Raw genomic sequence first — 13,228 nt, 5'->3', positions numbered from 1 at the left:
AAACTAAGTGAAATTAAGACTTTAAGCCTGAAAAATACCGGTAATTGATCTAAACCACTAAACCAAATCACAAAAAAGTTTGGCTCTTTGGAAGAAAAACACAAAGAAATTAAGAATAACTTGTGATTTGTTGCACAGTATTCTACACGTGTGATTACAATAAATTGAGTGGGCAGAGTTTACACATCAATTAAATAGTTATTTCATTTAGATCAGGTGGTCAGCCTCCTCAGACCTACAGCTGAGGCTACAAAATGATGGAGTTAAATATGTTTTCCTCCAAACTGATCATCAACCAGTAATTAATAGATGGCAGATACATATTTGTTGGTGTTGTTGTTGTTGTGGAACATTTATTGTAGAAATGATTAATGACTGAATAAATCTCAATCTGACATATTCATGTTTGTAATCATCTCTCTGCTTCATTAAAGAGATTAAATCCTCCCTCGCGTCTTGTCATTTCTCGCTGACTCATGCACCACTGTAGAAAAAGGTGCAGGACCCTGCGCCTATAAGTGAATGCAAATATGTTTGGAAACTCTGCTGAAAATATCACATGGTTCTGTAGGTTTCTGTGTAGTTTGCTCATCCTCTACCTAAGAAGTGCTCACTCATTCACACATTTACAGAAGAATTACCTCGATAACAGTATAAATCATAGCAAAGACAGGAGACAACATAGAGGTGTTGGATCTATATTAGACTATATAAAGATCTTTATTCAATGAATTTGGTTAAATAATTCAGTGTATGCAAAGTCATCTTAAAGTCAAGAGAGTTATCTTATAGAGAACCTCCAAAGGACATCATAACTGCAGCTTGTATTTGCATAGTAAACATTCATGGTGTACCAGCGGCTTGCATTGTGCTTTTGTGTTGTCCTAGGATTTACCTTACAATATCTAAGCATTAGTTATGGGAGTTTAGTTAAAGAAGAATGAGGTAAATTAAATATAAAGATTGTCCAGCCTTTTTATTTTTACCATTAATATAAAAAGGTGCAATAGATTTTACATCCCTGGTAAAATGTAAAAAGTTAAAAAACAAGACCATGATAAATAGTTTCACAACTTTTCTCAACTTTAATGTGACATAACCTTCAACTAAAAGTATATATAATGCATATTTAAATGATAACTATAAAAAAACAAGGTGTCATATAGTGAAATGTGGACACCCTGAAACTAATATTTTGCATGAATCATCTTTTGAGTTAGTTACAGCCTTCATAAAAAGATTTCACACAAAAGTTCCTAAAATGTTAATAAACAATACAATATATAAGAAATAAGATAAACAATATCAATAATAATGTTCAATATGTATTGGAACATTGATAAGGACAGACTATTTACAGTACAGTATTACAGGCAGAGTGTATGTTTGAGCAGAGGTCAGCATGTATTTAATCCTTATTGAGTTTGTTTGGAGCAGTGATGGTTGTAGAGTCTAACAGCTGCTGGGAGGAAGGACCTGCGGTAACGCTCCTTTGTGCATTTAGGAGCAGGAATCTGTCACTGAACGAGCTCTCCAGTTCAGCAACAGCTTCATGCATGGGGTGGGAGACGTTGTCCAGCAATGATGTTATTTTAGCTAGAGTCCTTCTGTCTCCCACCACCTGCACTGGGTCGAGGGGACGTCCAAGCACAGAGCTGGCCTTCTTGATGAGCTTATCTAGCTTCTTCTTCTCAGCTGATGATAAGCTGCTGCTCCAACACACAACACCACAGAAGATGGCTGATGCCACTACCGAGTCAAAGAAGGTCTTCAGGAGCACCCCCTGCACTCCAAAAGACCTCAGTCTCCTCAGCAGGTAGAGTCTCTGACCCTTCCTGTAAAGTGCATCAGTGTTGTGAGACCAGTCCAGTTTATTGTTCAGGTGAACACCCAGGTAATTGTAAGAGTCCACAGTCTCGATGTTCACACCCTGGATGTTCACCGGGGTCAGTGAGGTGGACCTGTGCCTGCGGAAATCCACAACCACATCAACTGATTTGTTGTTGACACAATCAACAACAATTGATAGACTCCTATCCAACAAATTTGATGGCTGTTATTAAATGACACCAGGCTTTATACAAATTATTGACTTCAGATGCATGCAGCCAGCTCTATTTTTTGTTTGTTTTCATGCTAAGCTCCAAATTACTGTACAAGATATGTGCTACATTAAAGGTATAAAATGTTTTGAGAGTTATTTATTCTAGTTTTTGTTTTTCGTCACAAGAACCTGGTTATAACATAGTTATAAGAACAAGTTATAACAGTGGGCTTGTAAACTATTTTTTTTAAATCTGCTGTACATCCACTCATGTCCTTATCCACCTCCTGTTATTTTAACTCACTTCTCATTTTCCATTTCATGCCCTTAACTCCCCAAATCGCCCAAAATTGAAGGAAATTCACCTTTATGTTGGGTATGAATTGACTAAAGAGGTTGAGCTATAAGTGTGGCCTCGATATGAAAACATCTCCCCTGAAACTTGAGCTGGCGACACACAAACTCACAGCGATCTTACAGTCACCCTGTTCACACGTTTACTCTTCTGCCGTTCTGGCACCACATAGGAAATGAGTCTAGAAACAATATTTCTGTTAGATAACCAAAATCCTGAAATTTTCCACCTTAAACACAATTGGAGATTTGTGACTCATATTTACACTCTGAACTGTTAACTTCTCTTGCCCTGCGTATGAAAAAACACGTGGGGCTCAGTTTGTTATTTGGGATAATTTAAAGTAAAAATCCAATCAGCAGCCTAATAGGAGCCCAGCAGGAACTGACGGTAGCTAAGGAGTGGACAACCCCACCCACACTCCATCAGGCTAATTGAAGCAATGCAACACTTTTCTTTTAAAATGGCTATTGTTTTAGATTTACTGTACTTGTAATTAACATTCCCAGCAGTCATTTCTCAACAATGCATTCACAACAGACCAATATTACATTTTTTACATTTTGTAGCAAGCCAGGCCCTATTAATTGTTGCTTCGACAGGCCAAAGTCACTCAGACACTTGTGGGTGCAGTACAGTCTAGATTTCTTTTCATGATTTCACAAGGTTCACAAGAGTTCACAGCCTGTCTCCAGTGGGAACGGGGGGAGCGTTTGGGTGTTTTCATTGGGCATTTTCCATGCCGTGTGGTTAATTGTTAGGGGAGACTTTTAACCAACGTCTGACACATATTCTTTGAGCCTTGAGGGCCTGAGTATAATCAAATCAGAGGCTGCACCACAGTCAGGGCCGTAGTGAGGGGTTAGAACCAAACATCCAAGCATGCCCTCACAGCGGTGTGGTGCTTTGTTGTGTCAGTCAGAAGCTCAAGACACTGCTGCCACTGTTTAAGGTGTTGCTTGCAAGCTACACAAGCAGCAAGAGAAAGTGACTGTGATGGATAGGAAACTAGTGGACTTCAGCACAAGCGCTACAAACAAACTATAATATGCTCGAATGGATGATTAAAAAAAAAATTACACATCAAAATAAAATAAAAAAACTAAAATATGAGGAAAAAGGAAGGTTAGGGTTCAATCCAGTTCATATTCGCTCGTGTTTTGGAAGCAATGACCATTTGAATTTCTCTTTCTGAGCCCAGTGCAGCAAATGTTTTCCGACCTCTTACCTTTGTTCCTTTTCTGAGAAAAAGACAGTGTGGGATTCACTCCTCAGTGCCCAGGGCAGCAGATATAGCCCTGGATATGCCTCAGTAATCCTAACCACTATTGGAGTCCACGTGTTTTGGTTTTCTCTTCTTTCTTTTTTTTTGTGCATTATTAGTGCTTATGGGTACATGGTCTAGGAATGTAGCCAGGGTGTTTGAAGTTGAGGTGGAAGGTGATGCCAGGGGCATTAGCTGAAGGAATGGTGACCTTAAGGTCTAACACAAGCCAGCACTTCTAACCTTCAGGAGCCTCTCCCTTCATGTTGGAATCCAACGTCCTGCACTTTTTTGCAACCTCAGGGACAAGGGACGTTACAAATTTGCTGTTTCATCTGACAGCAGAGCAGTTCCAAAGCTCCCATTTACCTGAATGATGTGTGCACAAACCCCTTAGTGCCATAATCAGTCTGTCACACCAACATTTGGACTTTCATGATTACTGACTACGTGAAAATTAATTATGCGACCTTAATGACTAAAGTAAAGCTAGTCTTGTTTTCATGGGATGGGAAGAAGCACATGTAAATAAATATACCCAAGATGGGTGACGATTACTGAATTACAGATAAAATACCCAGGATTTTTTTTTCCTACTGCTGATCTGAATTAAGTTTGTATCAGTCTTTAAATAAAACGTCTAATGTTACTTTTACTGATGATGAGATAAGCTAACAGGATGTTCGTAAAATCCTGACAGCAAAACAAGACTTCAAAGAGTTTAGGTTTGTCCAGAATCTACACCTGTAGCTAAATAACAACTACAGGCTAAAAGAGGAGCATTTAAAAAACTTGTTAGTTTTTAGTTGAAAGTCGTACAAAGACTTGAAATTGAGAGGCGACCTGGGTCAAACGATCACTTCAACAAAACTACAGAGGAATGAGTCCAAAATGCCAAATGGACTTGAAATTATTTGTTGTCTAAAATAGGTCTCTCTTGAAAAATGAGTCCTTGTGACTCAATGAGACTAACCTGTACAAAATAAAGGTTGAATGAAAAAAGGGAGTCCATATAATAATTAATAATAACAAAAAAAGTAATTTTCTTTTTAGCTAAACTGTGTTCATGAGTTCAGGCAATTCAAGGAAGTTATCAGTGCAATTGAGCAATGAGTTTTAGTTTTTCAGAATTGAATATTACTTTGATTGTATTTCAAGAAATTCTGCTAAGATGTTTGAGAAAGTAAAAAAAAACATAATCTGTACATTTTATAAGATTATATTTTGAGCAATCAAAATGTGTTATGTCAAGGTATAAAAACACAGTTTTTACTATGTATATATATATATATATCCAAATATATATCCAAATTGTGCTGTCCAACATCTTTTCTTGTCCAGATCTTTAACAAGTGAAACAAATATAATCATAGCACGTAGCTACATTGTGTAAATGCAGCATTAGGTAGAGCAGAGCTTCATGCTAACATTGTTAGCCCTTGCTAGCCCAGGCTGGCATTTCCCAAAATAAATCATTTCAGTAATTTAAATTGTGTAGCCAGATCCACATAAAGGACACGAGTACATCCATGACACCTGAAGTCTGAATTTGAACATTCTGGATGTACTCCTGACTTGAATAAAATGCTTTTTTTTTACTTTTAGGAGATTAGGTCAAATGGACTTTATGAACTTGAAAACCATAGAAAAAATTGACTAAGATCCATCAGTTATCTTCTTTTCTTTTCAGGTTGCTGGGATCACTGGTGCCCATATCAAGCAATCACTGTGCGAGAAGTGGGGCACACCCTGGACAGGTCTCGAGTCCATCACAGGGACACATAGAGACAAATGAAACAAACAACCATTCACTCTCTCACTCACACCTAGGGACAATTTAGAGTTACCAATCAGCCTAACATGCATGTTTTAGGTCTGTGGGAGGAAACCAGAGGACCCAGAGAAAACCCACGTGTGCACGGAGAGAACATGCAAACACCACCCAGAAAGGCCCCTGGCCTAGATTTGAACTGGCAACCTGATTGCTGAGAGGCAACAGCTCTACCAACTGAGCCACCATCCTGCCATTGACGAAGACGCTAAAATGATTTGTAAAATCATCTACTGAGTGAACAGGTTGTTTAAGAAGTTCAGTCCTTTGCTCAGATGTATATTTTTAGTTTTTTTATGTTTGAGACAGTTTTTACTGTCAATACAGAAACCATACAGTTTTATTCAAAACACCAAAGTTCATGCTCATTAATCAAGGTATAAATCCAACAATGTTCAGTCAGGTCATCTGGACGGTTTATTTTGTTGCTGAAACATTTCGTCCTTCATCTGAAGAAGTCCTTCGGATGGAAGACAAAATGTCTCAGCAAAAAAAGACACCGTCCAGATGACCTGACTGAACATTGTTGCAAAGAATTTTGTTTTCCATGTTAAATAAGTTTGTTAACATGCTAACATTTCTTCCAAAGTGCAGGTACTTGTTTAAGTGGCATTGTTTTTTTATGAAATGAGAGGAAAAAGAAAAAAGATCAAACAAATAAACAAATATAATAACACAAGCAAACAAACAAACAAAAAACCCAAGTGGAACATGTGCAAAGTAACTTTTTGTCATGTAATGTCTGAGAAGCTTATTAAACACTCCAACATTCAAACACATACTCTATTTACAATGGAATATAGTTTATGATTCTATAAAAAAAGTAACTCCTTCACCAGAGTTAATATTTCCTCAAATATTTCCTTCAAGCACACAATTACAAATCTGATCAATCAGGTCTTACTAATGTGAAGATTGGATTTTTTAATGACTTATACAACTAATTGATACTTGTTTGCCCACTCTCACTCATCAACAAAGCTTTTTGGCAAAGAGACAACACCGACAATCTTTTGTTTGTTCGTTGTGAAGCTGAAAAAGTGACACATCTGTCACATCTGAAGCAGGTTAAAGGCAGCAATTATTTAACCACAAGAGTTGGAAGAGAGCTTGAAATCTAGTTTGGGTTTCACAGGCAATTTACAAAGTGTGTCAACATAAAAAGGGGGGGGGGGGGGGGGTCCTCTTCAAAAAGACATGTGTTTGAACAGGAGTGATTTTATCAGTCCGGTCTGAAAGCTTGTTAAAGTTTGGAATCACAGAGACTCCCTTTCTCCCAAAGTGGATGAACTTACAAAGAAAAGGCAGCCAGTCTCGGCTCACAGATGATTTTTGTCAGGGTTTCTGTTCACAGAGCCCCTCACAAACATTACCTCCGGATGAGGGTTAGCGTGCGGGACAAGCTGAGCCCTGAGCCGTTCATATATCTACATTTGGACAGAACTCACCTGTGAGGCTTATAAATCACGCGTGCTGTACAGTCGGACTTGTGCGTGGATAGTAAATCTGAAAGTCAACAATCAGGGAGGGTTAAACTAAACTAAACTGTTAGAAATTCAATGTGTTAAGACCACTTCCTGTTAGGTATACCATACTTGTTTTATACACCTAATGGCTCCGGAGAGAGGCTTTATGAAGACTGTCAACAACTTAAAAATTACCATATTTTCCAGCCTATAAGTCGTACCGGAGTTTAAGTCACATCTGCCCAAAAATGTCTAATAATTTGGAAAAATCCATAAATAAGTCGCTTCGCCGTATGTCGCACCTATTATGCATCACCAATGACGCATCACATTTGTTACGCATCTCTGCAGACAACCTGAAAATGTGGGCCTGTGTTGTGCCAAAAATCAATTGGCTGACAAATCGCGGCAGCAGGAGTGTGCACGGGAGGACTTTAATAGAATTTAACAAGATTAACACTTAAAAACAATTATTTGTTTGCTCGAAATTGTAGTAAAGGTGTGTCTCAGTCCAACTTTTCCTTAATAGATGCACTTTGACGGTTAATTAATCAGCTGCGTTTCAAAAGCCAATTCGCGGAAGCGGGAGCATGCAGATGGAGGACTCGCTGTGCATTTCTTCAAAATTTAACAAGATAACCACCTATAAACAATTATTTTTTTGCTCGACATTATACCGAAGGTTGAACTTTTACTTAATAAATGCATTTCAGTGTCAACAGCGGTGATGCATACATTGTTTGTTTCTCACTTGCTCTGGAACGAGGTGCACGCATTCTCTTCTCTCTCCCCGTTCTCCTCCTGCTTTTTTGCTGTCTGTGTATCGGAGCTCCTATTTTTACACATCTCCCGAAATTAAAACTACTGTTATGGATCTGACCAACTGGACTTTCGATGCAAATGATAAACTCTTTCCAACAAAACGACAGGGTCCTGCAGAACCCTCATGTCTGCCCAGATGACACGTGCAGCTGGATATGTCTCTGGGGGAAGTGGAACGTGATGTGTCTATCTCTGCTGTCGATCGAGGACAACATACAAGAAGACAGCTACAACTAATTTGGCCCTGATCAGGCTGCCTACTTGAGAAGGTTTGGTTCGTGCTTTGACGACTCAAAATCAGCTGATTTACAAGCTAAACTGTAAGATGGAAGTGATTTGAATCACAGGACACCTGTGGCTTTGGGACTCGCCAGCATGTTGGAACGACCTTGGAGGGGCTTGTAAGCATGAACCAGTAGAATTCACCCTAATCTGGCCATTTCAGATCTTGGAAGAACCAGTAGGTCTCAAGGCTGACAAGAAAAATAACCTGCCTGTAAAAATCAACAATTGTGGCTTATCTGAATCTGACTCCTCCAGATGGCCTCGAAAACAGGCCGACGTATCAATTTATCCTGGAAAATGTGTAAACTAAGGAAAAGCTTCATCTATCGCAACCCCCGCCCCCCCAAACTTGTGTGGAGGCTTATCAGAACTGTGCCGGTTGACCATAACCTTATCAGACAATGGACTATCTGTTAGTGCTTCATGGACAACCTCATCGTCAAATGCATATGTAGCATGTTCATAAATGTGCTGCTGGCAGAGTTTTTTGATGTCTTAAATTGTGTGCTGATTGGACAAGGTGTGAATAGATCTTTTTTGTAATGCCACTATCCTCTCCTCATGGCTTTGTCCCTTTTTCTATTTAAACAATGTATTCTGAAAAGGATAAGAGGCCAGGCTATCATAGCAGCAGCCATGTGCACTCCGTCCATCTTTCGGATGACTGCATGGACATATTCTCACTGTTTCTCGGTACAATGATAATAAAGCTTATTCTGATTCTGATACTACTCGAGTGCCATCTAGCAGCTGAAAATGGTAGTGTTTAATATTTTCACTGTCAGAATGAATGAAAACAGTCATACTGTATCTCAGCCATAAACTGGGTTGTCAATATGGGAAAAAATGAATAAATATGTTAGGATTTGTGTCAGGAGCGAACCCAGAGTGCAGAACAGGGACTCAACTCGGCAGATATACAAAAATTGGTTTTTAATGATAAACGAAAAGTACAAAATAAACAAGCTGACGGGGCAGCAAAACTTACATGAACAAGGAAGGAGGCACGGGGAACTCAGGAGTCACGAGAGACACGGGGAACTCGAGGGACCAGGAAGACTCAGGGAAAGACTCAGGAGACCCAAGGAAGAGTACCCAACGAAGACGACCCGACGAAGAACAAGACAGAATAGGACGGCTTAAATACAGGGAGAAGACGAGACATGATAACAAACAGCTGGGACGAGACACAGGTGGCACTAATGGAACTAATGAGGGAGCACGAGGGAAACAGACACAAACCAGGCCACAGAAAAGTACCATCCTTACAAAATAAGTCGCTTCAGCGTATAAGTCGCAGGGCATGCAAATTAGGCAAAACGGTGTGACTTATAGGCTGGAAAATACGGTATATGTTTGATCTCAAAATAGAGCTTGACCTCCTGTCCATCACTTGTAAAGTTAGCATTTAGTTGCCTATTTTATTATGGTTTGTTTCTATGAATTATCCTCAATTTGAGGTAATTGCCAGTGATATTTTTAAAACTCTAAATCAGTGTTTGCAGAGCGCCACACTTGCCAATTGCTCCGAGCTCAACTAATGACCACTGGGCCACATTTGACCTGCTCCATGACCCGTTCTCACTTGATAATCAGTACTTTCAGAAGACAGAGGTCAGTGCTACACTACTCTGATGTGACCTTTTCCACTGGAGCAAGAGGCAGAATGATTATCAGCTCATCATGGAAATAATAATCCATACTCTTACATATGAAAATCATTTGTTCGCCCGTCTTTCTGTACAACACCCTTGCCTCCCCACCTCCCAGAGACCAAGCTTGTCTAATATAGTTTTGATGTGCGGCACATTGATTAGCCTCCTGCTCTCTCGCTGTTAACAGAAGACAATCATCCTTTTGTGCGACCGCTCGGCCTTTTGGTGAGTTTTGACAGTTTTATTATAAGGACCAAAACGGCCCAAATAAACAGAGGATTAACAGCCATCCCTTGCTAGCGTTTCAAAAGGTTAGTAAATCTCACCATATGGATTTTTTGGTGTCTCCCCCAAATGTCATGGCTTAATTATTAACTGTGGGGCCATTTTGGAGAGAGATTTGCACTTTTACAATATTGCAGTGCCTGGTGAGGTTAAGTGTTGAGAGTTCACGGAAGGCCATTGTCCTCTCTTTGTTTTTAATGAAGATGGATTTAGAGATGAAATGTTGAGTGTAATAAAAACAGTGTGACCTTTAAGGCCTTGCCACAAGTTGAAAACATGCTGATGGTTTGAACAGACAAATAATAAACCAATAAAAAAAAGAGCGCAAACATTTAGTGAATGAATTTAACAAAGTGAAGCGATATGCTACCATCGAGGGATAGAAGCAGGGATTTTTCATACACACCTTGACTGATTGCTTCAGTGGAAATGTTCATCTGGTGTATTTTTTCCTCTTTTCAGTAGATCAGGATCAATGAGCTCTAACTCAAGATTATAACCAGCTCTGGACAACAAAGGTTGTGACCTCCCAGAGTGGTCGTTATGAGTAAATATTGATCATACTACGGTTGGTCAGCTAAGTGGTGCAGCCAGAGCAGAACATAGCCATGTATTTACTGTGACTTTTTTTTTCCCCCTTTGAGAACTAATATCTACTCTGATCCCAGCCTCAGCCTTGCCCTCTCCCCAGCCGGTGCACCTCTCTCTGCATGTGTGGCTCTGCACCTGGCTCAAGTTTCTCAGGGCTCCTGCCTGCTGCATTCAGACCTTTGTGGCGGTGCGTCGAAACAAACCCCCTGAATCTCGCAGCCCTCGTGCTTCCTCTGGGGCACTAACTGTGAAACTCCCAATACAAGACGGCAGTATATCTGAGCTCGCATGTGCCTCGCCCCCTCCGTCACACATGCCATCAGACTCAGTGCACCCACCTCAAGTCAAAACACTCTGCTAACTTCCTTTGCTGACAAGCGAGACCCGACTAGTTCCTCTGCTTTGAACGACAACCACCGAACAGGATCTTGAGATGAAATAAAATAAAATAAGCGTTGGATGGAGACTAAAAACAAGTTGAATTTACAAGAAAATATTTGTGCTAAATTTCCCCTACAGAAACTGAAACGCAAAACCAACAATGTTGAGACGTTTCATCCTTCATCCGAAGAACTTCTTCAATCTGAGGAACCACCAACAAACTGAGTCCCACCACAAACAACACGCTCCCATAGTGGGGAAAAAAAACTAGTTTGCTGGTCATAAGTCCTTCGGATGAAGGACGAAACGTCTCGGCAAAGAAAAGAAACCGTCCAGATGGCCTGACTGAACATTGTTGGATTTGTACCTGGATTACTGAGCATGAACTTTGGTGAAATACAAAACATTTTAACATTGAGTTGGTTTATTATTGAAAACTCTTGTTTTATCAATTCAGCTGTTTACCAGCGTTGGGTATTAGCTCACTGGTTATGTACTTTATGCTTTGTAGCCACAAATGAGCTTTAGATCTCTTGTCTGTTGTTTTAGATATGTCAATGTGCATTATACGTACAGCACTTCCCTAAACAAAGGTGAGCTCTTATTAAGTGCTGTCCGAACAGTTGTCAGTCTCATTATAATGTCATGAAGACAGAATAAAAATTTTAAAGTAAAAACAAAACCCTCTGAGTAAAGTACGAACAGCGGTCTTTGAAACAATTGATTTATTGAATGGGGCTCCACCTCCGTGCTTGATCCCAACATCTAGTCTCAAATTGTGATTATGAGAGCTAGGCCTTCAGTCTGAAGGCAATATTGTCACGCTCTACAACATGCTGACTTTAAGGACCTTATAGATTAATGGTCTGCTTACATCACATCACTCTCAGTTTTAGGATTCACACATCAGGTACATCATTGGACTTATGGTGTTAATTTTTTTACAGTCACTGACAACAGCCTGAAAATAAATGCTAAACATCACTAAACAGGAAAACCAACAGGGACTACCCATCTGCACATACTGTATAGCCTGAAAAAGTTTGCCCATTTCTGTCCTGAGATTACCCAGAAGGCCCTGCAGCTTACAAAGTCTTGAGTGTTCAAGTGCAACATGTAATTTCAATATTTCAGACTGAAATTTAACAGTAACCCAAAGAACATATTGTTTCTGTAAATTTTCTTCATAATGAAACCAGTATACATTCATTCATTCAACCTTTATTTATACAGGTTAGTCCCATTGAGCCTGGAGGACTCATCTACAAGACGGACCTGATTTTAACAAAGAGTGATGACAACAGTGGACAATCATAAAAAAGCATGCAAATTGAGAAGAACAAATGAAAGAAAATGGTATTTAAAAAAGAAACAAAAACAGCTAGGCTATAAATACTACTAATAATACTAATAATACAACTTTAATACTGAAAATTATCAGTGTGGAACTATATGGGATGTAATTTTTTATTTTTTTTTAGAAAAACACACCTCATAATACAGACAAACAGGTAATACAGATAATTTTGAGCTCTTTCAAAGTTTTTAGTAGAAATGTTGTGTTGCTCACTGACCAATTTTGCTTCCCCGACATATTAGCATCTAGCCAGGTCGAAATACGTGAGGTAGACATAGGTCGCACATGCCTAGCCAGGTCAATTTTTCACAGTCAGAATCAGATGATCAGATTAAGTGTTTACATGAACACTATTCAGGTTATGAATCGACATATACCACCACTTTAATTCGGATTACAAATTTATTCGGATCGGGCTGAATCAGCTCAAAATAATCCAAATGGGACGTTTACATGACACATTTTTATTCCAAATGGTCATTTAATCCAATTACTAATGTCCATGTAAACATAGCTTATAGCTATAGTCAAAGGAAAATTCCTGCAGGGCCTTCTCGAAGGCTCAGAGCCCCGTGTTTTGGTCCCACCCACTTCATCAGCACTGTGACTGGTTAAGGTTCCTGGCAGTTATCAAACAAGCTCATGTTGTCGGATAGCCTTCTCTGCCAACAGTGCTATCCATCCTAACCAATGACAAAGAACTATAAAAAATGCTTTTGCCTAGAGACAAAAATTCAAAAGAATCTGATTGGATAAGTATTTTCATGAGTTACAAGGATCTTGCTCAACTGGAAAGTAGTTTACAGAAAATAAGAGAAATTAGCATGTATCATATACTATATGATATATAGCATATAGATATGATATATACATATGATATATATTGATATAT

This window comes from Nematolebias whitei, chromosome 8 (genome assembly GCF_014905685.2).
Source record: "Nematolebias whitei isolate Nwh7 chromosome 8, NemWhi1, whole genome shotgun sequence".
NCBI classification, from domain to species: Eukaryota; Metazoa; Chordata; class Actinopteri; order Cyprinodontiformes; family Rivulidae; genus Nematolebias; species Nematolebias whitei.
This window is presented reverse-complemented; position numbering follows the sequence as displayed.